The 27,556-nt window shown below is 40.5% G+C and overlaps 1 long non-coding RNA gene across 1 annotated transcript in view; it reads left to right on the top strand.

Annotated features, from left to right (window-relative positions):
• Window positions 1–23,985, top strand: part of LOC132657269 (uncharacterized) — a 31,151-nt gene extending 7,166 nt beyond the window's left edge. The window contains exon 2 of the long non-coding RNA XR_009595157.1: window positions 21,133–23,985. This is a non-coding gene — a long non-coding RNA (uncharacterized LOC132657269). The remainder of the gene's footprint in view (window positions 1–21,132) is intronic.
• The last annotated feature ends 3,571 nt before the right edge of the window (window positions 23,986–27,556 follow it).

The following is a 27,556-nucleotide window of genomic DNA, read 5'->3' as shown; positions in this document are numbered from 1 at the left end:
TTTATTATGGAATTTCTAGGCATTAGTACGTTTGTCTCTCCTAGAATTACTGACATTTAGAGTGCATCCAGCCATTGGTGATAGGTGGCGATAATTTTTGCCATTTTGCCGTTTGTCTGGCTTCTGTGGATGTTGCAACAAGGTGTGGGAGGAGGCTGGAGGCTGAAGGGACCCACTGAAGAGCCTCTTCCCGGTGGTCGGATGAGAGCACCATTCTTGCGTCTTGCCAGAACCACAGTAATTTTTGACGGGAAAGAGAATTTGTGACTTTAATGCAATCTTAAAACCATATCACTGTTTCCACTTCAAATTTGGAGATGATATGTGGGTTTCAACTTAACTAACATGGAAAACTATCTACGGAAAGAATAAAAGGCGCTGCTAGCACGACAGTATTATTGTTGACAGTTTAGTAAATGCCAGGCCCTTGGCAAGATTACCAAAAATATGCCTTCCCTAATACTCTGGATAAACAAGGAGGGGAGTGCGTGTGGATTCCAGGAGGGTAGGTGTTCTGAGAGGTGGAAAGGGAAAGAGTGGGATCGTGATATGGGGAATGGTCCATTGTAACCCCAAGTCATATCACCTGGGAGATTGAACAGCAGATCCAAGCACGTAATGCTGGAGCTGATGCTCTAACTTCCCACCTGGTCTCTAGAAAGGGAGAGAAGATGAAGGGGCTGGTGGAGGCTGGCATTATCCTTCCCATTTATGGATGAGAAATTAAAACTATGAAAATTAAGTAACTTGCTCAGGGTTAAGTAAAGAGCAGAGCAAGAATTTAATCTATTTACAATGTAGATTTTTCCTATCATACCAAGCCACCTCCTAAGAATTAACTTTGCATGTATTATTTGGCTAACGATTTCTATTTTAAGTCCTCAGGATTATGGAACCAATAAATCAATGTCATTAATAGTCAACTCCCTGGCACTCACTTCTAAAAGTAACAGAGGGTAAGAATTTATAATCTGACAAAATAGATAACAAGCGTCCAGAGAATCAGGATTACTGGAACCATCAAAACTGCACTAGAGAATTAGAGATAGCACTGATGATAAAATCAATAAATGGAAAAATGTGGTAGGAAAAGGCTGACCTTTCACAAGGAAGCAATGAAATATTAGTATTCCATCTGGTTTCCAGAAGAACTAGAGGATAATATACTTGAATTTATTAAAACCTCCTACAAGATTCTTTAAATTGCGCTTAGGGAAGAGCAAAGCTGTATTTGTATTATGCCTGCTCGTGATTCAGGAAATATCCCACAATTGTGTATGAGTGCCCGTGTATAAATCTGTGGATGAGGAAACACAAATAAAGCACCAAAACCTTTATTGCAGGAAGAAGGTGGTTATTCCATCTTCTTGCCTATATCCAAAGAGTTGGGTAACAATTTCATGAAGTCAGGAAACTACATCAATTTACAATTCATTTCAACCAATGTAGAATCTTATTTCAGTGTGAACTTTCATTTCTTTGCTGAAATCTTTGCCTACTCCCTCCATCTGTCATGTATCCATCTAAAAACTATGGAGCATCAAATCCATTAAATTTAAACATATGTGAAGGAGTCATGGAAGTCAGATGTCGGAGACAATTGCTCTGTTATGGAGCGATAGAGTATTGAAAGAGGGGAGAGGGAGTTTGGAGAGGAAAAGCAGATTAAGTATAGTAAGAGAACACTATAAGTTAGAAGCTTGACACACTTTTATACAGATGGAATCGGAGAAAGTTAATATCTTCATACTTTACAAGATACTTTTTATTGATAGAATGTTTTCTAAGGATAAAACTTGGATAAAATATGTTTAATTGATACTAAAGATGGCTGCTGCTGCTGCTAAGTCATTTCAGTCGTGTCTGATTCGCAATCCAAGGTTTATGGGCCCCAAAACTCATACCTCAATAATCTGGATAGCCAACTTTAAGAGGGGAAAAAGCACCGTAAAGTTAGAAATTAAAGCACAGGTATGAAGACTTGGAAGGAACTTGTCCAAGTGGGGTCTTGAAGTTCAAATACATTAACTTCTGATGCAGACACATATACAAATATTTGAGGTTATGTTTCATTCTGAAAAGAACCTCGAAAAAATTTCAATAGTGGACTTAGCAGTAAAGGTCACAGAAACCACCAGTTTCTCCAAGTAAATGGCATTTTTACCTATTTTTGTCTGCAATCCATGTTCCTCCAGGAACCTAACACTTAGCTTTAATAAACTGAAGTCACTGCTGCCCTGAGGACCTGAGTAGAATCTCCACTTTGTCACTGTGGATGATGCCACCAACAGAATAATGATTCGACATTTCTGGTTTTTTCCAGGATTAAAATACCATGTAGAAAGCACACCTGTGTTGCCAATGATACATTACATAATTTACTGGTATTTGCAAGATGGTTTACATGGTATAATTTCATTTAATGAAAATGTGTCTCTCTGATTTGAAGTTGTAGTTAAGCTGTATTTTATTCTCCATGTCTTTTTGGAACATTGCCCTATCTTTAGTTTTCAATTCTTACTCTATTATTTTGGGGTTTTCCAAATCTTCTTCAGTTAGCAGGAATTAATTTAAAAATGTATTTTAAACATTGAAACAACAGTGCAATGTGAGATAAGTGTCAATACATTAACTCAAAAATAAATGAAGAAACATTATTCTGGTGACACGGTACAAGTAGAAAGTCTGTTGAATCAACAGTGCATTGCACCCTCAAGAAAATTCGCAATATTGTGTCTTCTGCACAAGTAAAATCTTGGTGACATATGCGAAAACATTCACAATTTTCTTGGTGTGAAAAAAAACTACAACTGCCCTATTTTTATTGCTTCTTCTATGCAATAAAAATATAACTTTTCCTTAACTGAGTGACACGCATAAATTTACCGTATGTGAGAAAAGAGATTAAATCAGAATCCATTCTGCTTTCATCTTACTTACCTTCATCCAGGCATCATAGTCCCATAGGAAAGATTTCTAGTCAATTATGTAAGTTTCAGGTTGTCTTTTTAAATATCATATACTCTCAACTTAATATTCAGCAATCTGGTGCCCATGAGTTTCTAGTTTCCACGGCAGTTCAATTTTTAGAACAATAAAACCATAGGTTGTTTTGGGGATACAATATATTCTAACACATGAGAAAGTGTCAAGAAGACATTATAAAGAGTTAATAAACATTGAATATCTATATCACAGTTATATTGCTTCATCTAAAACCCCAGCAGGTGATTAATAGCTTTAGTAAAAGGACACTCACACAAACTACCAAAGTGAGCACATAAGGTCCATTTTTAATAATAAAAAGAGAAAGCAAGGAGCCATCTGAAAACTATGGCATTTGTTAAGTAGTAAATATTAAAATGCAAAAAGAAAAGTTTTAGAATATACTTTATATAGTTAAGCAAAAGGCACTATTCAAGTTACTTTCTCTTTCTCTCACCCTACTTGTTAAACGTATTATAAAATCATGAATATATACCGAATTTATTGACAAAAATTTAAAAGACATATCTATGTATGAAATTTGGCAATATCTACCTGCTTAAAAAAGATATAATATGTATCCAAGAGCTAGATGTAAAGAAATATAATATAAATGATTTTTTTTAAGTGAAAATGTTAGTCACTTCAGTCATGAGCAACTCTTTTTGACCCCATGGACTGTAGCCAGGCTCCTCTGTCCATGGAATTCTCCAGACAAGAATATTGGAGCGACTAGCCGTTTCCTTCTCCAGGGGATCTTCCTGACTCAGGGATCCAACCCGTGTCTCCTGCATTGCAGGCAGTTTCTTTACTGTTGAGCCACCAGGGAAGCCCATTGATGATAAATAGGGTGTTAATTTCTATAATATGAAAAGTGCTGTTTGATAATTATAAGATAAAGAAAAAATAGAAAATTTGATAAGGATTTAAATCTTCAAGGTCCACTATGATAACCAGAGGACAAGTGTGGTCACTTAAAGTTAAAGTTTAAAATTCAGTTTCTCAGTGACATTACTACATTTCAGAAGAATATGTCTACTGTGGTGGAAAGTTCTATGGAAGGATGTGGCTTTAAATTGTCAATTGATACAAGAGCAAATATAAATGGCCAACTTGAAAACTAAAAAAATATGGCCGGTATTACTAGTGTGTGGCAACAGTGATTAAAAGGAGCAAAGTGTATTATTTCATGCTCAGCACACTGGCAAGGCATGGAGGGAGCAAGCGTCTCCTCCCTGCATGGGATTCATTTATTCTTACCATTATCAAAGAATATGACACAGCACATCACATGTAAAAGCAAACCAGCAATATTTATTTTATGACATTTTATAATATGTGTGCGTGTTTTGTACAAAACTTGACTGGCAATCTGAAATATGTATGAGGGTGTTTATGAAAGTCTTGCTTGTAATGACTGAAAGCAAGCAAACAGAAATAAAACCTAAAAACAAAGAATTGCCCATCAATAGACAAGTAGCTGAATACATTACATTGAACTCACATCTTGGAATACTCTGCAGACACTGAAAACAATAAGTTAAAACATTACAAGTAGCCTTGGAGTGGTGCCAACAAAGAGCTGTAAGTGAAAAGGGAAAGATTTAGAAAAATGTGCATAATAGGAACTTACGTTTTTGCAAAGCAAAAATGGCTAATACATTTACACACATATTCACACCTATTAGAGTCTTCTCAGGTGGCTCATCCAGCCAGTGTAGGAGATGCTGGAGATGCAATTTTCAATCCCTGGGTCGGGAATATCCCCTGGAGGAGGAAATGACAACCCACTCCAGTGTTCTTTCCTGGAGGATCCCAGGGACAGAGGAGCCTGGGGGCTACGGTCCATGGGGTCGCAAAGAGTCAGACATGACTGAGTGACTGAGCATGCATGTCACGCCTATTGGCCAATGCAAGTATATATATATATATATATATATATATATATATATATATATATATATGTATATGTATATATATGTATACATATATATGATTATCTGAGCATGGAAATATAGGAAGGCTACAAATTAGATTGCTTATTTTGTTAACATGCTGTGGAGATGAGAATGGAGAATCCAAGATGGGAAGAGGGACAGTTAAGCATAAAAGCATTTTTAAAATATAGGATTTGATTATTAATGTAATCACGTGCATTTATATGTACCTATATCTGTGTCAAGACATTAAAATAATTTAAAAAATCATGCTTTCTAAACCTAGAGAAAATTTTAATTATCCAGATGGAATTTTAATGCACATTTATTTTCCAAAACACTGAATAAGCTATTTCTCAGAACATATTGCTTGATTGTTTTATTTAGGTGTCAGTAAAGCTTTTTCTTTTTTACATATAGATGTAACTAACACATTCTAGGAAAAGTATAATTTTTCTTCAAATAAGCATAATTAGAAGGATTAAGATACCGTAGCAATATGCTCCAACAGAAATATAAGGAATGCTGGAAATGAGAGGCAGGTATAATTTAAAATTTTCTGATTGTCACATTTAAAAAGCGAGAGGAAGAAGGTGAGATCAATTTTAGTAATATATTCTTTTTAATTCCAAATATCTCAAACATTATCATGTCAGGAAGTAGCTAATGTAAACATTACTGAAATATTTTTCAGGACTTTCTCATATTAAGCCTTTGATAGCCTGGGGTGTGTTCTACGCCCTTAGCGTTTCGCAGTCTGTGTGCCCACCGTCCAAAGCTCCACACCCGCGGGAGTGGCCAGGGTAGAGCAGGCAACTGGGGAAAAAGGAAGGACGGATTTAAAAATGTGGCAGTAGTTAAAGTTTTGCTCCAGGGACAGAGGAGTCCAGAACATTCTGGATTTTTAGCTGTGTTCTTTGGCACACCTCATGCAAGCAGCATATAGCACTTCCGGAACAAAGATTTGCCCGACGTTTCAGAAATGGTTTCTCCCCTCCCTGAGTGTCATTGAGAGGTAACTGACCCGGCACCACCTAACTTTAAAGTGTGCGGAATGATGGTTTGACTTAATGCGTTGTGCAGTAATTACCACAATAGGCCCCGTTAACATAGGTCACCCCACACAGATATAAAAAGAAAGGAAAGAGGAAAATGCTTCTTTCCATGAGCTGGGAACTCTTGGGGTCCACTCTCTTAACTTTCACTTGCACCGTTCAGCAGCGTCAGTCACAGATGTTATGTAGTAAAATGTTTTCCAAGAATCTGTAGGAACATTTTTCCTTGGTGTCTGCAAAAACTGCCCTTCTCTCACACAGAGGGTCATTTCAGAAGTGGGGGTGCAATGGAGAAATGTGTGTGTTTGTGGATGTTTGTGTGTGTGTGTGTTTGTGAGTAATTATGTGCATGTGAGTGTGTCTGAGTGTCTGAGTGTTTTTGTGTATGATTATATGTGTGTGTCTGAGTGTGTATGTGTGATTGTGTGTGTCCTGAGTGTGTGCGTGTGAGAATGTGTGTGTGAGTGTGTGAGTATGTGTCACTGTTTGTGTTTCTTGTAGACTCTAAACTTTTCACCTGTAAGCAATTCATTACAACCATTTACAGAACTTTCGTTTCCTAAAATTGAATCTTAATTGCAACTCAGATTCATAGATTCAGAATTTCCAATTCAGAGATGAGTGTTTACTATTTTTTTTAATGCATACCTCTTGAATCTGAGGAAATAAAATCCATTTTTGATGAACCCTGGTTTAGAAGTTTTGCTTCCGTTTTTGGCCTGCAGGCTTCTCAGCCCTCTGATTTTATAGATATTTCTCCTGTGTTTTTTTGTCCCACTGTTTTTTTCTCTTCACCTTGAGTATAATCTTTCCTAACCTGGTACTGACCCACAAAGAATTTTCAATGCAAGTTATTCAACAGAAAAAAAAAAACAACAGACATATTGATGTGTCTCCCTGAAATGTCTTTACTAACGCATGACTTGAGGCCCCATTGCCCCGGGCAGTTCATTTGCCTGCGGAGATTCGTAATGTCACAGAAGGAATACAAATGCGTGGTTGTCGCTGTGAAAAACAGAACTTTGCAGCAAAGCAGCTCTCTGGGCAAGCCCGTTTACTATGTGGTTAAAGACTGCTGTTTGCTTTCCCTGTTTTCATCGGGGAGTCTAGTGCTACCTGCCCTTGGAATAGGGTGGAAGTCTAGTTCTTCTGCCTAATCCAGAGGTGGTGGGTAGGACACGGATGGGAAAAAGAAAAGCCTGGGGGCTTGGAGAGGAATCCAGGAGGGAGGAGGTGGAAGCAGCCCCGTATCAGATCCCTGCGGGGAGGAAGCGATACACTCAACTGTCAGGGACAACCCCGAGATCCCAGTTAGGATGCTGAATAGCAGCTTCCTCCCAGGTCATTGCAAAGGGAGGTTGAAGCCCAAGGAAATACGAGGCCCTGTGCCACAGGCAAGGGGCTGGAGCTTCCGTACCACCTCTGGGTCTATGCTGCCTACTTACAAAAATAAAAATAAAAAATGCGCAATGTGAGAGTTGCGAGTTTTATTTGGGGCAAAATGAGGACTGCGGCCTGGGAGACAGCACATCATATCGTTCTGAGAGACTGCTCCAAAGAGGAGGGGGAAAGGTCAGGATATCTGTGATTTTGGGGAAGGTTGAATACACACAATCATGCGCTTATTTTTCCAGAAGTTTCTACTAGTTTAGTGAAGCCTTCACTAGTCCTGAGGAGCAGTCATCACCATAAAGGAGTTTTATGCTTTTCTAGATATAAGGAGTTGAAAGAAATGGGCTCATAAAACCTATTATCAGCTCCTGATAATAGCTAACTATCTGAACACCCATCCTGCCAGGCTTTCCTGAGCACAGAGAGTCTCATTTCTGCTCTCCACCCTGACCTCCCTCCTTGGTTCTCAGTCCAGTCACTCAGTCATGTCTGACTCTTTGTGACCCCATAGACTGCAGCACGCCAGGCCTCCCTGTCCATCACCAACCCTTGGAGCTTGCTCAAATTCATATCCGTTGAGTTGGTGATGCCATCCAACCATCTCATCCTCTGTTGTCCCCTTCTCCTCCTGCCTTCAATCTTTCCCAGCATCAGGGGCTTTTCCAATGAGTCAGTTCTTTGCATCACGTGGCCAAAGTATTGGACTTTCAGCTTCAGCATCAGTCCTTCCAACGAATATTCAGGACTGATTTCCTTTAGGATGGATTGGTTTGACCTCCTTGCAATCTAAGGGACTCTCGAGAGTCTTCTCCAACACCACAGTTCAAAAGCACCAATGCTTCGGTGCTCGGTTTTCTTTATGGTCCAACTCTCACATCCACGGTGGTGTCGAAGGTCAGCGGCTGCAGAGGCACCTGATTTAATCCTTGTCGAGGCAGATGGCACGTGCCCACGTGTAGTTGACAATGCTGATTTATACTGGGGTCAGGCCTCACAGGCGACTCAGGGGACACTTGCCTGAGGGAATAAGGTGACCACAGAGAGGGAGAGAGCCTGTGCCACTTGCGCAATTCAGAGAAACACAGAGCCCCTTGTGGTGGGAGGCTGCTCTGGACTCTTCTCCAAGCTGAGGAGGCAGAGTGTGGATGTCAGTCACCAGGGGCTGCTGAGCCAGCCATCGCAGGAGAGTGTGCTTGGAGATGAGGGCCTTGCCCAGTGACCAGAGCACAGCAAAGGGATAAAGGGAGAATAGTCAGAGCTCCAGGGCGGTGAGGAAACTGTCCAGAATCCTGAGGCCACAAGTCCGATTTCTTGCAGCCAGACGCGTCTTAGCGGCTACACCCTGAGGACTGAGGATCTCCATCCACAAAAGACTGCGAATGGCCTAGACGTCAGAGCAGAATCTGCTTTAAGCCAGAAGTGATGTTTAATTAATTTTTGCCTGCTCAGAAAGGCCAAATTACTTAACTAAAAATCTAAATTAATTATTCTGCCTATCCATTTTGTAATGAGAGCTAATATTTGACTGCAACAAATAGATAAAGGAATGAATGATTTAATGAAATAATCATCATGGCATGGATATTTGAATGGTGCTGAAGGAAATGGAGCTACTCCACGTTCAAGGTCAGGAGGGGTGGCCAGTGATGAGATACCCCTCATCCAAGATAAGGAGCAGTGGCTGTGCTTTGCTGGAGCAGCCGTGAAGAGATACCCTACGTCCAAGATAAGAGAAACCCAAGTAAGACGGTAGGTGTTTTGAGAGGCATCAGAGGGCAGACACACAAACCATAATCACAGAAAACTAGTCAATCTAATCACACTAGGACCACAGCTTGTCTAACTCAATGAAGCTAAGCCATGCCATGTGGGGCCACCTATGATGGGCAGCTCATGGTGGAGAGGTCTGACAGAATGTGGTCCACTGGAGAAGGGAATGGCAAACCACTTCAATATTCTTGCCTTGAGAACCCCATGAACAGTATGAAAAGGCAAAATGATAGGATACTGAAAGAGGGACTCCCCAGGTCGGTAGGTGCCCAATATGCTACTGGAGATCAGTGGAGAAATAACTCTAGAAAGAATGAAGGGATGGAGCCAAAGCAAAAACAATACCCAGCTGTGGATGTGACAGGTGATAGAAGCAAGGTCCGATGCTGTAAAGAGCAATATTGCATAGGAACCTGGAATGTTAGGTCCATGAACCAAGGCAAATAGGAAGTAGTCAAACAGGAGATGGGCAGGAGATGGCAAGAATGAATGTCGACATTCTAGGAATCAATGAACTAAAATGGACTGGAATGGGTGAATTTAACTCAGATGACCATTATATCTACCACTGTGGGCAGGAATCCCTTAGAAGAAATGGAGTAGCCATCATGGTCAACAAGAGAGTCCAAAATGCAGTACTTGGATGCAATCTCAAAAATGACAGAATGATCTCTGTTCGTTTCCAAGGCAAACCATTCAATATCACAGTAATCCAAGTCTATGCCCCAACCAGTAACAGTGAAGAAGCTGAAGTTGAACGGTTCTATGAAGACCTACAAGACCTTTTAGAACTAACACCCAAAAAAGATATCCTTTTCATTATAGGGAACTGGAATGCAAAAAGTAGGAAGTCAAGAGACACCTGGAGTAACAGGCAAATTTGGCCTTGGAATATGGAATGAAGCAGGGCAAAGACTAATAGAGTTTTGCCAAGAGAACGCACTGGTCATAGCAAACACCCTCTTCCAACAACACAAGAGAAGACTCTACACATGGACATCACCAGATGGTCAACACCAAAATCAGATTGATTATATTCTTTGCAGCCAAAGATGGAGAAGCTCTATACAGTCAGCAAAAACAAGACTGGGAACTGACTGTGGCTCAGAACATGAACTCCTTATTGCCAAATTCGGACTTAAAGTGAAGAAAGTGGGGAAAACCACTAGACCATTCAGGTATGACCTAAATCAAAACCCTTATGATTATACAGTGGAAGTGAGAAATAGATTTAAGGGCCTAGATCTGATAGATAGAGTGTCTGAGGAACTGAGTTTCATGACATTGTACAGGAGACAGGGATCAAGACCATCCCCTTGGAAAAGAAATGCAAAAAAGCAAAATGGCTGTCTGGGGAGGCCTTACAAATAGGTGTGAAAAGAAGAGAAGTGAAAAGCAAAGGAGAAAAGGAAAGATAAAAGCATCTGAATGCAAAGTTCCAAGGAGAGATAAGAAAGCCTTCCCCAGTGATCAATGCAAAGAAATAGAGGAAAACAACAGAATGGGAAGGACTAGAGATCTCTTTAAGAAAATTAGAGATACCAAGGGAACATTTCATGCAAAGATAGGCTCGATAAAGGACAGAAATGGTATGGACCTAACAGAAGCAGAAGATATTAAGAAGAGATGGCAAGAATACACAGAAGAACTGTACAAAAAAGATCTTCATGACCCAGATAATCATGATGGTGTGATCACTCATCTAGAGCCAGACATCCTGGAATGTGAAGTCAAGTGGGTCTTAGAAAGCATCACTATGAACAAAGCTAGTGGAGGTGATGGAATTCCAGTTGAGCTATTTCAAATCCTGGAAGATGATGCTGTGAAAGTGCTGCACTCAATATGTCAGCAAATTTGGAAAACACAGCAGTGGCCACAGGACTGAAAAAGGTCAGTTTTCATTCCAATCCCAAAGAAAGGCAATGCCAAAGAATGCTCAAACTACCGCACAATTGCACTCATCTCACAAACTACTAAAGTAATGCTCAAAATTCTCCAAACCAGGCTAAAGCAATATGTGAACCGTGAACTTCCAGATGTTCAAGCTGGTTTTAGAAGAGGCAGAGGAACAAGAGATCAAAGTGCCAACACCTGCTGGATCATGGAAAAAGCAAGAGAGTTCCAGAAAAACATCTATTTCTGCTTTATTGACTATGTCAAAGTCTTTGACTGTGTGGATCACAATAAACTGTGGAAAATTCTGAAAGAGATGGGAATACCAGACCACCTGACCTGCCTCTTGAGAAACCTCTATGCAGGTCAAGAAGCAACAGTTAGAACTGGACATGGAACAACAGACTGGTTCCAAATAGGAAAAGGAGTATGTCAAGGCTGTATATTGTCACCCTGCTTATTTAACTTCTATGCAGAGTACATCATGAGAAATGCTGGGCTGGAAGAAGCACAAGCTGGAATCAAGATTGCCGGGAGAAATATCAATAACCTCAGATACGCAGGTGACACCACCCTTGTGGCAGAAAGTGAAGAGGAACTAAAAGCCTCTTGATGAAAGTGAAAGAGGAGAGTGAAAAGGTTGGCTTAAAGCTCAACATTCAGAAAACAAAGATCATGGCATCTGGTCCCATCACTTCATGGGAAATAGAAGGAGATGCTTACTCCTTGGATGGAAAGTTATGACCAACCTAGATAGCATATTGAAAAGCAGAGACATTACTTTGCCAACAAAGGTCCGTCTAGTCAAGGCTATGGTTTTTCCAGTGGTCATGTATGGATGTGAGAGTGGTACTGTGAAGAAAGCTGAGCATAGAAGAATTGATGCTTTTGAACTGTGGTGTTGGAGAAGACTCTTGAGAGTCCCTTGGACTGCAAGGAGATCCAACCAGTCCATTCTAAGGGAGATCAGTCCTGGGTGTTCATTGGAAGGACTGATGTTGAAGCTGAAACTCCAATACTTTGGCCACCTAATGGGAAGAGTTGACTCATTGGAAAAGACTCTGATGCTGGGAGGGATTGGGGGCAGGAGGAGGAGGGGACGACAGAGGAATGAGATGGCTGGGTAGCATCACCAACTCGATGGACATGAGTTTGGGTAAACTCCGGGAGTTGGTGATGGACAGGGAGGCCTGGCGTGCTGTAATTCATGGGGTTGCAAAGAGTAGGACACGACTGAGCAGCTGAACTGAACTGAACTGAACTGAAGGAAATAGGAGCTGCAAGACCAAAAAAAAAATTTATGGCAAAATGCGCTACTCTTTAAGTTTAAGCAATAAACTCACTTAGGAGTTAATAACAAGATATAAAAGAAAATGTAATTCTATCAAAGTAAGTGTGATAGTTTCTATAGAATACTGTTACTAGTCAAGGTATACTGAGAAAATAATGCTATAGAATAGAACCTGGGCTTTATTAAGATATATGTTACTCCATCTCTGAGCAGCTCACCCTGTGAGCAGAAAGACTGTTCACTTACCTACTTAGAACAGAACACCCTTTACAGAGCATTCAGACTGTGGCTTGCAAATCTGCTCCTCCTTCTCCTCCACTAAGTTTAAAGATACTTGTTGCCCTAGAAGAAAAGATTACTCGTCTTTTTTCTAAGTTGAATAAATAGTATTTCAGTTAAAAGCTTATATGTAAGTAGTAATGACATCATTGGGGCGTCCCAGGTGGCTCAGTGGTAAAATAATTCACCAGCCAATGCAGGAAACACAGGTTTGATCCCTGGGTTGGGAAGATCCCTTGGAGAAGGAAATGGCAACCCACTCCAGTATTCTTTCCTGGAGAATTCCATGGTCAGAGGAGCCTGGCGAGCTATATAGTCCATGGGATAGTAAAGAATCAGACACGACTTAGGGACTGCACAACAACAAATTGTTCCCTTTGCAGTAGTTTAAGTTTTGTTGTTATTGTTATTATGAAAGGGATTTCATTTAAATGGATATTTAGTCTTTTAAGCAAGTTGCCTTATCAGTTCAGTTCAGTCGCTCAGTCGTACCTGACTCTTTGCGACCCCATGGACTGCAGCACGCCAGGCCTCCCTGTCCATCACCAACTCCTGGAGCTTGCTCAAACTCATGTTCATTGAGTCGGTGATGCCATCCAACCATCTAATCCTCTGTCATGCCCCTCTCCTCCCGCCTTCAATCTTTCCCACCAGCGTCTTTTCCAATGAGTCAGTTCTTCACATCATGTGGCCAAAGTATTGGAGTTTCAGCTTCAGCATCAGTCTTTCCAATGAATATTCAGAACTGATTTCCTTTAGGATCTGGTTGGATCTCCTTGCAGTCCAAGAGACTCTCAAGAGTCTTCTCCAATACCACAGTTCAAAAGCATCAATTCTTCTATGCTCAGCTTTCTTTATGGTCCAACTCTCACATCCTTACATGACTACTGGAAAAACCATAGCTTTGACTAGATGAAACTTTGTTGGCAAAGTAATGTCTCTGCTTTTAAATATGCTGTCTAAGTTGGTCATAGCTTTTCTTCCAAGGAGGAAATGTATTTTAATTTTGTGGCTGCAGTCACCATCTGTGCAGATTTTGGAGCCCAAGAAAATAAGGTCTGTCAATGTTTCCATTGTTTACCATGAAGTGATGGGACCAGATGCCATGATCTTAGTTTTCTGAATGTTGAGTTTTAAGTCAACTTTTTCACTCTCCTCTTTCACTTTCATCAAGAAGTTCTTTAGTTTCTTTGCTTTCTGCCAAAAGGGTGGTGTCATCTGCATATCTGAGGTTATTGATATTTCTCCCAGCAATCTTGATTCCAGTTTGTGCTTCATCTAGCCCGGCATTTCGCATGATGTACTCTGCATAGAAGTTAAATAAGCAAGGTGACAATATACAGCCTTGATGTACTCCTTTCCCAACTTGCAACCAGTCTGTTGTTCCATGTCCAGTTCTAACTGTTGCTTCCTGACCTGCATACAGATTTCTCAGGAGGCAGGTCAGGTGGTCTGGTATTCCCATCCCTTTCAGAATTTTCTACAGTTTGTTGTGATCTACACAGTCAAAGACTTTGGCATAGTCAATAAGGCAGAAGTAGATATTTTTCTGGAACTCTTGTGCTTTTTCAATGACAAAATGGATGTTGGCAATTTGATCTCTTGTTCCTCTGCCTTTTCTAAATCTTCCTCTGGAATATCTGGAAGTTCACGGTTCACATATGTTGAAGCCTGGCTTGGAGAATTTTGTGCATTACTTTGCTAGCGTGTGAGATGAGTGCAATTGTGCTGTAGTTTGAACATTCTTTGGCATTGCCTTTCTTTGGGATTGGAATGAAAACTGACCTTTTCCAGCCCTGTGGCCTTATATTGGCCCCTAAATTAAGACTTTATAAGAAGTTTTTCTAAATCTAGACTGAACTTCTTTTTTAAACTTATTATTATTATTTTTAAAATATAAATTTATTTATTTTAATTGGAGGTTAATTACATTACAATATTGTATTGGTTTTGCCATACATCAACATGAATCCACCACAGGTATATACATGTTCCCCATCCTGAACCCCCCTCCCTCCTCCCTCCCCATACCATCCCTCTGGGTCGTCTCAGTGCACCAGCCCCAAGCATCCAGTAAGACTGAACTTCTTAATACTGCCACCATGCATCTATAGCAATCTTTTCTTAAGGGCTTGAAATAAAATTAAATAGTTAGATGTACAGCCTTTGCTAAAGTAAAACTTTAAAAACTAGATTCTGTTCATTTGCAGAAATTAGAGATGGAATTTCTTCACAGATTAGCATAGAAGTGGGGTAAACACTTAGAAGTATGTGTGTGTGGTTCACAAGATACTAAGTTGCTATTCTTTCATCATGCAATGGATTTTGTTTATAATCTCTATGACTTTCCACACTTTCCTTTTCGTCTTCTCCAGTTTCTTACATCAGATATTTCATGATGTGACCATAACCCTTTTGCCTCTTAGTGCACACACAGTGAATAACAGACTATGAGAGCTAAGAATCCTGCCCACTGGGGAAATCTGCCTTTGCCAGCGTCTTTTAGGTGGTGTTCCGAGAAGGTTGCAGCCAAGCAGCAGTTCACTTCTCACCAGGGGCTCATGAACTGCGGGGTCCTGGGTTTTTATTCCTCAGTCAAGTGTTCTTATGGAAGCCTCCATGGGGCCGCTGGTCAGCATTCAAGCTCCCGCTCATGCAAACTTATTAGGACCTTTTGGGCCTGTCATAGTCTGTGTGGGGGTTGGAAATGAATTTCCAGAGATGAGGCAGTGTGAGGGGAGAATGGAGCTTATTAGAGCGGGAGGTGTTGTTGAACAATGGCCAGTTCAAGGGAGAGTTGACCCCTTTTGCGAGCAAGTAGTCAGTTTGTATAGCCTCGAGACACAGAGAATTTCTGCTGGAAGGAGGTATTAGGTGATTTGTTAGGATGCTATAGTGGGTAACAGGGTGAGTATTACGGCATCAACAACTGGTTAGTCTAGATCATGAGGCTCATGGCAGCAGTTTGTACAGGGCTCTGTTAATCCTGGAGATTTTTGTCCTGTGACCTTGGTAGAAGGCTCCACACCTGTGACCTTCCTGTAGGGCTCCAGAGAACCTGCTCAAGCCTCACCTCTTAAATACCATTTCTACATAGTTATGAATTGCAGTGGAGAATACCCAGCATTATGGTGTAAGGGTGAGCTTATCACTAGTTCATGACAAAAAATAGTTATGTAAAGTCTGAGGAGACATGCATTTGATCTCTATTCAGTCCCAGGAGAAAGCCAGACACAGTTCTTTTAAAGGAGCATAAGGTATGTGTGCAGCAGGAGATGACTTTTCTCCAACATTAACGGATCTCTGCTAGTATGATCCTGTTTGAACTTGCCAGAGTCAAGTTCATTTCTCATAAACACGGTAATTATGATGGGATTTCTGAGACCCAAATATTACAGAAGCTTCACCAGCCTGACCATGATACAGAGTCTTTTCTTGTTCTGTGTGTGGTGGGCTAAGTTTCTCCAGTCCTGTCTGACTCTCTGTGACTCCATAGACTGTAGCCCGCCAGGCTCCTCTGTCCATGGGATTCTCCAGGCAGGAACACTGGAGTGGGTTGCCCTGCCCTCCTCCAGGGGATCTTCCCGACCCAGAGACTGAACCTGTGTTTCCTAGGTCTCCTGCGCTGGCAGGCAGTTTCTCTACCACTGGAGCCAGCTGGGGAGTTCTCTGTTGTTCTATGCCTCATTCAAAATAGCAGATTAATGGGATATGTAGCCAACAGACCAGACTTAATATGCTATATGTTGACTACAATATGAAAAAGACCCGCATATATGATGTGCCATGCTGTAGTAATTGGAGGTGCAATGTGCAACATCTCAGCTTCCACTTTGGAGGGATAGGTAAAGACACTTCAGATCCTCATCAAGTACATGACAGCTAAAGCCAGTAAATGTAAGACGGCATGTGCAAGGGTTTTGCGAGCAAGCTTAATAACAACTCTTAACTCCTGAGCTCCAGAGTGGGAGCCACTAGAAAATGGCAAAATTAGGTTGTTTGTTTCAACAGAAATGGCTGGTCCTGATAGATATTTTGCCGGGGATATGGTGACTTGTTACCAGGAAGCAAGTTTTTTTGTTAACTAAGCTCTGCTTCCTGTTTATTATGCAGAACCATGGTATAAAGTCTACTTTCAAGATTTATGTCACTGAAGAGCATTTAGCTTCAACTCTCACATTTAACAATTTGGAGCCTTCTGAATGAACTAGGCCCTCAGATTTACTTTAAGTGGTATTAAGACGTTTTGTCCTTGATGAGTTATTGTCATTTGGGTTGTAAAATCATCTAGAATCATTAAACATATGAAACTGCCTGTGAGAAATAACTAGCAATTACTCTCCTATTGAAAAAGAGAAATTGTGATGTAAACCCATTAAATCCTGTCTTTAAATTCAAGAGCAAGGACCAGTGCTAGTGGTTGCCTGGGGCTCCAGGTAAAAATTGGGATTTACTGTAAATGGGTATGGGGGATGTTATTAGAAGAACGTGAAAGTGAAACTAAAAATCGCTTAGTCCTGTCTGACTCTTTGCGACCCCATGGACTATATAGTCCATCATATTCTCCAGGCCAGAATACTGGAGTGGGTGGCCTTTCCCTACTCCAGGGGATCTTCCCAACCCAGGGGTCAAACCCAGGTCTCCCACATTGCAAGTGGATTCTTTATCATCTGAGCCCACAGGGAAGCCCTGTTAGAAGAATGAATGCATTCTAATACTGATTTTTTAAAAAATTTGTTTATTGATTTGGGTGCACTAGGTCTTATTTGTGGCATGAGGGATCTGTTAGTTGTGGCATACGAACTCTTAGTGTAGCCTGTGGCCTCTAGTTCCATGACCAGGGATTGAACCCACGCCCCCTACATTGGGATCATGGAGTCTTAGCTACTGGACCACCAGGGAAGCCCCTAAAATTAATTTTTGATGATAGTTGCTCTACTTGCTAAAGTTACTAAAATCATTGAATTGTATACCTCAAATGGGTAAATTTTATGACATAAAATATCTCAAAAAAGTTGTCAAGAGAAGTTAGCATATGCATGCCAGCTTAAGCAATTTGGAGATTAATTGTTTGCTCTTGATAAAGAAATCAAAATTAATAGGTTCTATATGCAATTGGATTTTTAGAATGAAATAGTAAAGGAGTCCATACCTGCATATCAATCCGCACAAAACTGATGTATTAGAATACATTTGGTTTGCAAAATTTTATGTTTTTAACGTTTTTAATAACTGGGGAGCAGTTCAGTTCAGTTCAGTTCAGTCACTCAGTTGTGTCCAATTCTTTGCGACCCCATGGACTACAGCATGCCAGGCTTCCCTGTCCATCACCAACTCCTGGAGTTTACCCAAACTCATGTTCATTGAGTCAGTTATGCCATCCAACCATCTCATCCTCTGTCATCCCCTTCTCCTCCTGCACTCAATCTTTCCCAGCATCGGGGTCTTTTAAATGAGTTGGCTCTTTGCTTCAAGTGGCCAAAGTATTGGAGTTTCAGCTTCAATATCAGTCCTTCCAATGGACACCCATGACTGATTTCCTTTAGGATGGACTGGTTGGATCTCCTTGCAGTCCAAGAGACTCTCAAGAGGCTTCTCCAATGCCAGTTGAAAAGCATCAGTTCTTCAGTGCTCAGCTTTCTTTATAGTCCAACTCTCACATCCATACCTGACTACCGGAAAAACCATAGCCTTGACTAGACAGACCTTTGTTGGCAAAGTAATGTCTCTGCTTTTTAATCTGTTGTCTAGGTTGGTCATAACTTTCCTTCCAAGGAGTAAGCATCTTTTAATTTCCTGGCTGAAATCAACATCTGTAGTGATTCTGGAGACCCCCAAAATAAAGTCAGCCACTGTTTCTACTGTTTCCCCATCTATTTGCCATGAAGTGATGGGACTGGATGCCATGATCTTAGCTTTCTGAATGTTGAGCTTTAAGCCAACTTTTTCACTCTCCTCTTTCACTTTCATCAAGGGGCCCTTTAGTTCTTCTTCACTGTCTGCCATAAGGGTGGTGTCACCTGAGTATCTGAGGTTATTGATATTTCTCCCAGCAATCTTGATTCCAGCCTGTGCTTCATCCAGCCCAGTGTTTCTCATGATGTACTCTGCATAGAAGTTAAATAAGCAGGGTGACACTATACAGCCTTGACGTACTCCTTTTCCTATTTGGAACTTGTCTGTTGTTCCATGTCCAGTTCTAACTGTTGCCTCCTGATAGTGTTTCTCTATTCAACAATACTGATAAAAGAATGGTAAATAAGTGAAAAATAACATAAACATATCATTTAAAGTCATTTCTGAATTACTAATAAATTTATTATTATTATATGTTAAATATGTCTAAGTTGTATATAATTCATTTTCAAGTCTTTTATATCTTCTTTTTCTATTAACCCATGGAATTCTAAACTTACTTTTGGTGTCCTTTCTGTCTAGGAAGAAACTGATCATTCATCAACAGTAAATAAATTAAAAACTGGATTTGACTTTTTTCCCCCTCACTTTCAAGTAAGACTGAATAAAGGGGAAAACAGTTCATCCATCATATGGTAAAAAAGAGACAAAATCTTTGGTGAATGAAAACGCCAGATCCAGCAGTGATGAACTGAGCATAGACTCTGGCAGATCGGACCATGAAGACAGGGCTGGCTTCACAGGGGCAGGACCTATGTAGTCACACAGGCCCCCCTCAAAGGGCCCATACTTGCTTTAAAGCTCTGCTCTTGCCATCTCATATTCTTAATAATGTCTTTAGAGTGGGGCCCCACCTTTTTATTCTGCATGGTTCCCAGGAAGGTAGGTTGCCAGTGCTGTGTGCAGAGAGCGGTATCTCAACGAAGGTGGCACTTTGCTGTATAAGTTCTGCTTGAATTTTCCTCGCATGCTGAAATGTTTCCTCTTTGTATGCTTAGAGCTAGAAAATAGGGATAAAAGTATATGCCTTTTGTCTCTTTTTCTTCTCTGATGCTGTGGGCAGCAATGGAGAAACAGACACAGAGAACAGACTTATGGACATGGGGAGAGGGGAGCAGAGGGTCAGATGTCTGGAAAGAGTAACATGAAAACTCATATTACCATCTGTGAATAGATAGCCAATGGGAATCTGCTGTATGGCTCAGGAAGCTCAAACAGGGGCTCTGTATCAACCTAAAGGGGTGGGATGGAGGATGGAAGGGAGGTTCAAAAGGGAGGGGATATATGTACACCTATGGCTGATTCATATTGAGGTTTGACAGAAAACAACACAATTTTATAAAGCAATTATCCTTCAATTAAAAAAACAAGAAATTAAAAAATATAGACTTTCTGTCATTATACTCAAGCAGCTGAAAGAATTTGTGGAATTTCTAAGTCATAACCCTCATTTTGTTCAGTGTACTTAATTCTCTGCACATATTCCCACCTAATAACCGGTTTCATATTACAATATTAAGAGAAAATTGGACTGGTACCCACCCAGCACCACATCTGTTTAGGCAACAAGCTCACAGGCCTGACACACCACCAGTAGCTTTGCTGATAGAGAAGAGCAGCTGTCTGGGGGACTGACCCCCGGAAGCCACCCTACTCATAGCTGATTGTGTGATAGGGAAGACGAAGAAGGAAGAGGTGCTAGACAGATAAACGCTCCTTATTTTGGAACCAAAATCCATCAATTATGCTATATTAAACACACTTGTGAAAGCAGGCTGGTGTCACCTGCTAATGATGGTTTTAGCTGTGCCTGGATTACATGAAGTCTCTCAAAAATCTTTCTGTAAACAAGTAAAACATCTTCCGTGCATTCGTGTCTGATTCTTTTCGACCCCACGAACTGCAGCCTGCCAGGCTCCTCTGTCCATGGGATTCTCCAGGCAAGAACACTGGAGTGGGCTGCCATGTCCTCCTCCAGGGGATCTTCCCGACCCAGGGATCGAACCCACGGCTCTTACGTCTCTGGCACTGGCAGGCAGGTTCTTCAGCACTAACAGACAGCATATATTTTGGAGGAAGTAAAACTGTATTTTCTCTCAACTTCATATGAAACAGTGCTCTTTTTCTGTATTTTCTTGTCCTTGAGATCCTTACCCACTGTACCTTTCACTTCTGAAGGAGTCTACAATTGCGAGACCTCCACATCCCCTTTATACTAACACACACACACATGCACACACACACATGCACACACACATGCATGCACACACACGTGCGTGCACACACACGCACACATACCACCCTTGACTGACAGTGGCCACCTCAGTGCTGAGATGAGTACTGTCAGCTGCGCCCTGGTCAGCAGTGAAGTGACTTGTGACTGATTAGCGGTGTCTCCCTGCAGGGAAAAGGCTGAGATGGTGAGAGAGGAGACACACGAGAGGGAGTTTAGGAAGGACCGTGTTTTGTATCCGCTGATGTTAGAGAAGGATCTATGCTATTGCTGCCGACCAGCCGAGGGCCCTAACATTCGCAACTCCTTTCCATTTTGGCAGACGCTCATATTTGAGAAATACTGATTTAATAAATAATGCTATTCTATATTCTCTTACAGCCTGTTAGATGTTGCAAAGCGTGAAAGCTGGACATAAAACTGGAACCTGGAGTGAAACCTTGAGAGGCGCAGAGTGGCTGAAGCTTCAAGTCACCTGGATGAACACTGAGGCCCCTGTGTTTTCCTCCCACCGTTTCCCTCCCTCGGAGTGCCCCTGTTCATGGAATAACTGTATGCATGCCGAAAGCCAGGCTGGGAGCCATCTTCTTCAGTGAGTTATCCTGTCTTTTCCAACCAGGTCACTGCTTCTTACCTTTGCTCTCTTTCACGGTCAATGTGAGCATTTTGCAGACTGGCCTCTTTTCACTGAGGGACCTAAAGAAGGTTCATAAAGATGTCCTTTTCAAAAGACCTATTGGAGAGGGGCCTGCAATTTGGCCTCTCAACACAAACCCAAAACTTTCTTCATACCGTTATCAATACGGCTTATCTTACATGCAACAGGCCACTAACAGGAAGTGCTAAGTCGACAGTAATATGCCGCCGAGGGGGAGAGGAATACTCAGATCCACTGATACTGCTCCAACATTTCACACAATGTCTTCAGTTTGATGGGTACTACTGTTAATAGTCATTTCTGAAGGACTTTGTGTGAGTTTCCTGCAATGAGTTCCGCAAACTGGATGGCTCAACACAGCAGGGACATACTGTCTACCAATTCCAGTGGTTAGAGGTCCAAACTCAAGGTGTGGGCAGGGTTATACAGGGTGTAATCCCGTCTCATCTCTCCCTCCCTTTATGGACAATCTGCCGGGTTTCTTGGCTTGTAGACGCATCTCCAGCAGTCCTCCATCTTCACATGCCCGCGTGCACACTCGCTTCAGTTGTGTCTGACTCTGCTGCCCCGTAGCCCACCAGGCTCCTCTGCCCATGGGATTCTCCAGGCAAGAATACTGGAGTGGGCTGCCATGCCCTCCTCCAGGGGATCTTCCTGACCCCGGGACTGAACCTGCATCTCTTACAACTCCTCATTGGCAAGTGGGCTCTTTACCATTAGTGCCACCTGGGAAGCCCCCACCTCCACATGCCGGCTACTTATAAGGACACAGTCGTACCAAGTGAGGGACCCCCTCTATTTCAGTATGATGTCATTAGAGTGTAATTAACTATGATGGCAAGGGCCTATTTTCAAATAAGGACATATGCTGCAGTAGTGGAGGTCTGGACTTCACATTTTGGTAAGGAAACAATTTAACCCATAACTGACTTATTCTTCATGATTTTATTTATATTAATCTACACATAATATTTCTAAGATATTTTCTATTTGCAGCAATGATAATGCCTTAAATTCCAAATGAAGATTTTGAATATTAATTAAAATCTGTAACTTGATCATGTGAGTTAATTACAGAAATTTTCATTTAATTTTTTCCTGATTTTAAAACATAGCTGGATTTTACGAAGATAACAAATGTAATAGCATGTTTACATATTAGAATAATTTGGTGTACATTTTCAATGATTGCATTTTTTTTCAATTCTTTCTGAGTAAAGTTCTTATAAAATAAAATTAGGTGTGCTGATGTCACTAGCAGATTTATTAATAATTTGGGTAACATTTAGCCATCATGTAATGAATAAAACAATGAAGTATTCCTTAAGCTGTTAATAAAATAAAAATGAATGTTTCCAATAGTTTAAAGTCTACTGTAAGTACTATTTCAATGATTTGGATGTAGCATTCTTTGCCTATATTATCTAAGTAATTACTTCAGTTTTATACTTTTTCATTTTTATACTTTTATATTTTGCATGTATTTATAGTATCTTTTTTCTAACAAAATTCTAGTGGAAAACAGTGTGTTTTACATTACTTTTGCAGGACTTTTAAGCATAAGGAATGCTAAAACTCAAAAAGCAGTCATCAGCAAAATACCTCAATTTTATCAGCTTTGAGTGCTTCTGTAGTTAACAGCCATGCTGTCAATCAGTGAAGACTAGATGCCCAGCTAAAAATCAGTGGAAGGGCTAATGGTAAGGTCCGTTCATTCTCTGACCAAGACAAAAATGAAAAGCATGGCCAGCTGTCCCACAGTGCATAGCACCATGCAATCCTGCTAGCTTCATGCGGGAAAAAGGCATGAGCTGTAATTTAAGACTAGAGAAGCCGACTCTGACAATGCAAGCAGGTGTGATAACTTCATCCTTAGACTTGGGTACTTTCTTTGTGCTAGTACTCACACTCATTAGTAAGGAAACAAAATGGAAAGTGTAAACTGTGCCCCAATTTAAGCATGAATCAAAAGGAAATACCATCCGTTTCATAAGCAGTACTTCAATCCAGTGGATGAAGTTTGCTTCAGGAGTATTTTTACTAGTGGTCTGTCATTATGGATTAGGTTCAGCAGGTAAAGAATCCACGTGCACTGCAGGAGATGCCAGTTCGATCCCTGGGTGGGGAAGATCCCCTGGAGAAGGAAATGGCAACCCACTCCAGTATTCTTGCCTGGAGAACCCCATGGACAGAAGGGTCAGTGTTGGAAGCAGAAGAGGACTTCTGTTGAGGCAAACCACATCTTCTCCCTATTATGGCCATGCATGTCTTGCATCCATCACAATTTGGTTTAACTGAGGCTTGTCTGTGCCTCTGTTAAGTGAGTTCCCCATCTTCTATTTATTCTTCATGTGGCTTTAAAATAAACTATCAACTGAAGTGAGTTCGGTGTATCTTTGGTCTTTAAATTTAATACCTGATGGTACAATTTAAAGAAGTTATATAATCTCACTATCGTTACTAACTTTGTTGCCGCAAATGCTTTTTGACTATTGTTGCTGTTCAGTTGCTGAGTTGTGTCCGACCTTCTGTGACCCCATGGACTTCAGCATGCAAGGCTTCCCTGTCCTTTACTACCTTCTGGAGCTTACTCAAGCTCATGTTTATTTCTGACTATGGAAAAGGTAAATTCCAAGAAATCTGCATAAAAGTTATGTTCCTAATTTTCATGTTTCCATTTATCTTTGCCACCACAATTTTTGTGTTTAAAAGTTCTAACACACGTGGTAGTAGAAATAAAAACGTTGGAAAAATTACATCCTGAAAAGAACACGCCCATTTTTAAACAAACATATTTAACTACAAATGCATAATTGAACACTTAGGAAGATAAGTTCAGAATCCTATTTGACAAAGTTTGACTTCCACTGAAAATTATATTTTATCAAAATTTTGTCTTTCAAAAATATGTAATATATTGAGAGTTTTTGACCATTTATTTTCTATTTAAGATTATCTCAAGTTTCCCACAACTGGTGGAGGGATTATCTTCCCTTTAAGTTTATGATGTAAAGGGTACTATCTGACTTACCTAATTCTAAGACCTTGAGCAATTAATGGGTCACCTAACATTCAGGGCATACTATAGAGTGGTTGAAAATGTACTGAATAGGTCATTTGACCTCAATTCCAGTTTTTGCTCTACCTGAATTAGTTGTAGGCTTTTGGTTAAGTTACTAAATTAAAATGAAGAATTTGAAGTCCTAAAGATGTTAAATGACTTTGACTAGACTACTGTTAAAATTCTAAATGTTATTTAAAGCCTCTGACTCTGTGGTATAAACTGGTCTACTATAGTATATAAAATAGAATTTTCATAATTACTAATCAATCTCTAAAAATGCAAGGCAATGAATTTAACATATAATCACAGACTAAAAGATGAAGACTCACCATCATTATTTGATACAAGTATGGTTTTAATGAGCCTCGTAAAATTTTTGAGTTGTCTACTGTGATGTGTGGCATAGTTGCCACAGTTATATTATGACATCATTCTTTAGGTCTATTCTTTTAAAATACAATAATATATACAGTTCAGTCTCTGCAGAGTGCAACATATATATATAGCAGCTGTGTTAATAGGGTGTTTCTGTTCAGAACATCTTATTACTGTCTTAGTAGTCATTCCATTTTAAGTAAAAATAGTGACTTGTTCAAATACAATTTAAAATCTAGATCTAATCAGTCATGGTATCACCCCAAGTAATAATATCTTTTCCTTTAGGTATCACATACATTTATCTATCTGCTTTCTATCTGCTTTCTTCCCATCTCTTTCTCAACTGAAGCATTTTATAAATGATTCATGCAATTACAGCTCATTTAGTGATTTGATGAGGGCATTAGAAAGGAAAAGATTTAAAATCATCTTATTTTTTAAGAAATTCAGTATGCAATAAAATCATCAAAAATTGGATCTTTTAGCATTCAGATTTCTATGCTTTGTTTTATATTAATGGTTCATTAAATTATCATCTTCCCTCAAATATCAAGTGAATTGTCCTATTATTGTGGTAAAAATTGCTGGGGTACCAGTTACCAAATGTTAAACAATCATATATAGCTTTATTCCTTGGACTCATTAACTGTTATTTAACCACAAGTAAAGTCAGCAACATAAGGTTCTTATTCAGTTTGAAAACGTATATTTGAACAACAATACTAGAATGTTATCCATCAAATATGGCAGGTGGATCTTACAAAACTTATCTGACATAATAGCAATGAATACCTGGAGAATGCTTTTGGGACCTTAACAATAGTATGCTGCTGCTGCTGCTGCTGCGTCACTTCAGTCGTGTCCGACTCTGTGCGACCTCATAGATGGCAGCCCACCAGGCTTCCCCGTCCCTGGGATTCTCCAGGCGAGAACACTGGAGTGGGGTGCCATTTCCTTCTCCAGTGGAAGTGAAGTCCCTCAGTTGTGTCTGATTCCTAGTGACCCCATGGACTGCAGCCCTCCAGGCCCCTCCATCCATGGGATTTTCCAGGCAAGAGAACTGGAGTGGGTTGCCATTGCCTTCTCCGTAACACTAGTATAAAAGCATTTTAATAGTATTGTGCATAACTTCTTCATGATTTAAAAATGTGAAAATGATTAGCACCTCAATAAATCTGTATGTGTCCTAGAAGTCTGGGATACTGCAGTTTGCTACAGAAGCTCTCCTGCGAGGAAAACATTGCCCATAGAATCAGGATCCTGGGTTGAAACTCATTATATTGTGAGGTTTGTAGGATTCGCTCTTCCTTTATCACCTATAAGGACAATAATATCTGCTCTGACCCTTTCCCACAGGTACTCCCAGAATGAAATGAGATATTAGATAGCAAATAAATTTGAAAAATATGAAAATGAGATGCATGTTCAAAGCGCAAAGACAGATACACGAAATAAAGATCAAAACTAATATGATGTTCAGAGGTACTTTTTGAATATAAATTATTTTACTGAGGCTGAAACTAAGCAAACATTCTGAAATAAATTAAAGTGGATAATTAGAACATTGATTTATGTCCCTGTGTTTGTATAACTACTATTACTGGTATTTTTACCTTTGGAGACCTTGAAAGCAGGTCCAGTGCTTTTCAGAAACTCATGTGGTCAAGATTAATGGAGTTCTTGGCATGGGGCCACCTTGTTTATGCCAGTCATAATGTAATGACTTCTACCAGAGTAAATTTGGTATTGAAGATGGTGTTTTTACTTCTGCATGTATCCATCTTCAACTGTATCTCACATGCTTAAAGAATTAAGCCTTTAGTCAGTCAGTTCAGTCGCTCAGTTTTGTCCGACTCTTTGCGACCCCATGAATCGCAGCACACCAGGCCTCCCTGTCCATCACCAACTCCCGGAGTTCACTCAGACTCACGTCCATCGAGTCAGTGATGCCATCCAGCCATCTCATCCTCTGTCGTCCCCTTCTCCTCCTGCCCCCAATCCCTCCCAGCATCAGAGTCTTTTCCAATGAGTCAACTCTTCGCATGAGGTGGCCAAAGTACTGGAGCTTCAGCTTTAGCATCATTCCTTCCAAAGAAATCCCAGGGCTGATCTCCTTCAGAATGGACTGGTTGGATCTCCTTGTAGTCCAAGGGACTCTCAAGGGTCTTCTCCAACACCACAGTTCAAAAGCATCAATTCTTCGGCACTCAGCCTTCTTCACAGTCCAACTCTCACATCCATAGATGACCACAGGAAAAACCATAGCCTTGACTAGACGGACTTTTGTTGGCAAAGTAATGTTTCTGCTTTTGAATATGCTATCTAGGTTGGTCATAACTTTTCTTCCAAGGAGTAAGCATATTTTAATTTCATGGCTGCAATCAACTTCTGCAGTGATTTTGGAGCCCAAAAAATAAAGTCTGACACTGTTTCCACTGTTTCCCCATCTATTTGCCATGAAGTGATGGGACTGGATGCTTTTGAATATGCTAAATAGGTTGGTCATAACTTTTCTTTCAAGGAGTAAGCATCTTTTAATTTCATGGCTGCAGTCACCATCTGCAGTGATTTTGGAGCCGCCCCCAAAATAAAATCTGACACTGTTTCCACTGTTTCCCCATCTATTTGCCATGAAGTGATGGGACCAGATGCCATGATCTTCATTTTCTGAATGTTGAGCTTTAAGCCAACTTTTTCACTCTCCT

The sequence above is a fragment of the Ovis aries genome, chromosome 10 (assembly GCF_016772045.2).
Source record: "Ovis aries strain OAR_USU_Benz2616 breed Rambouillet chromosome 10, ARS-UI_Ramb_v3.0, whole genome shotgun sequence".
NCBI classification, from domain to species: Eukaryota; Metazoa; Chordata; class Mammalia; order Artiodactyla; family Bovidae; genus Ovis; species Ovis aries.
Note: the sequence above shows the minus strand (reverse complement) of the source record. Positions and strands in the feature narration are given on the sequence as shown.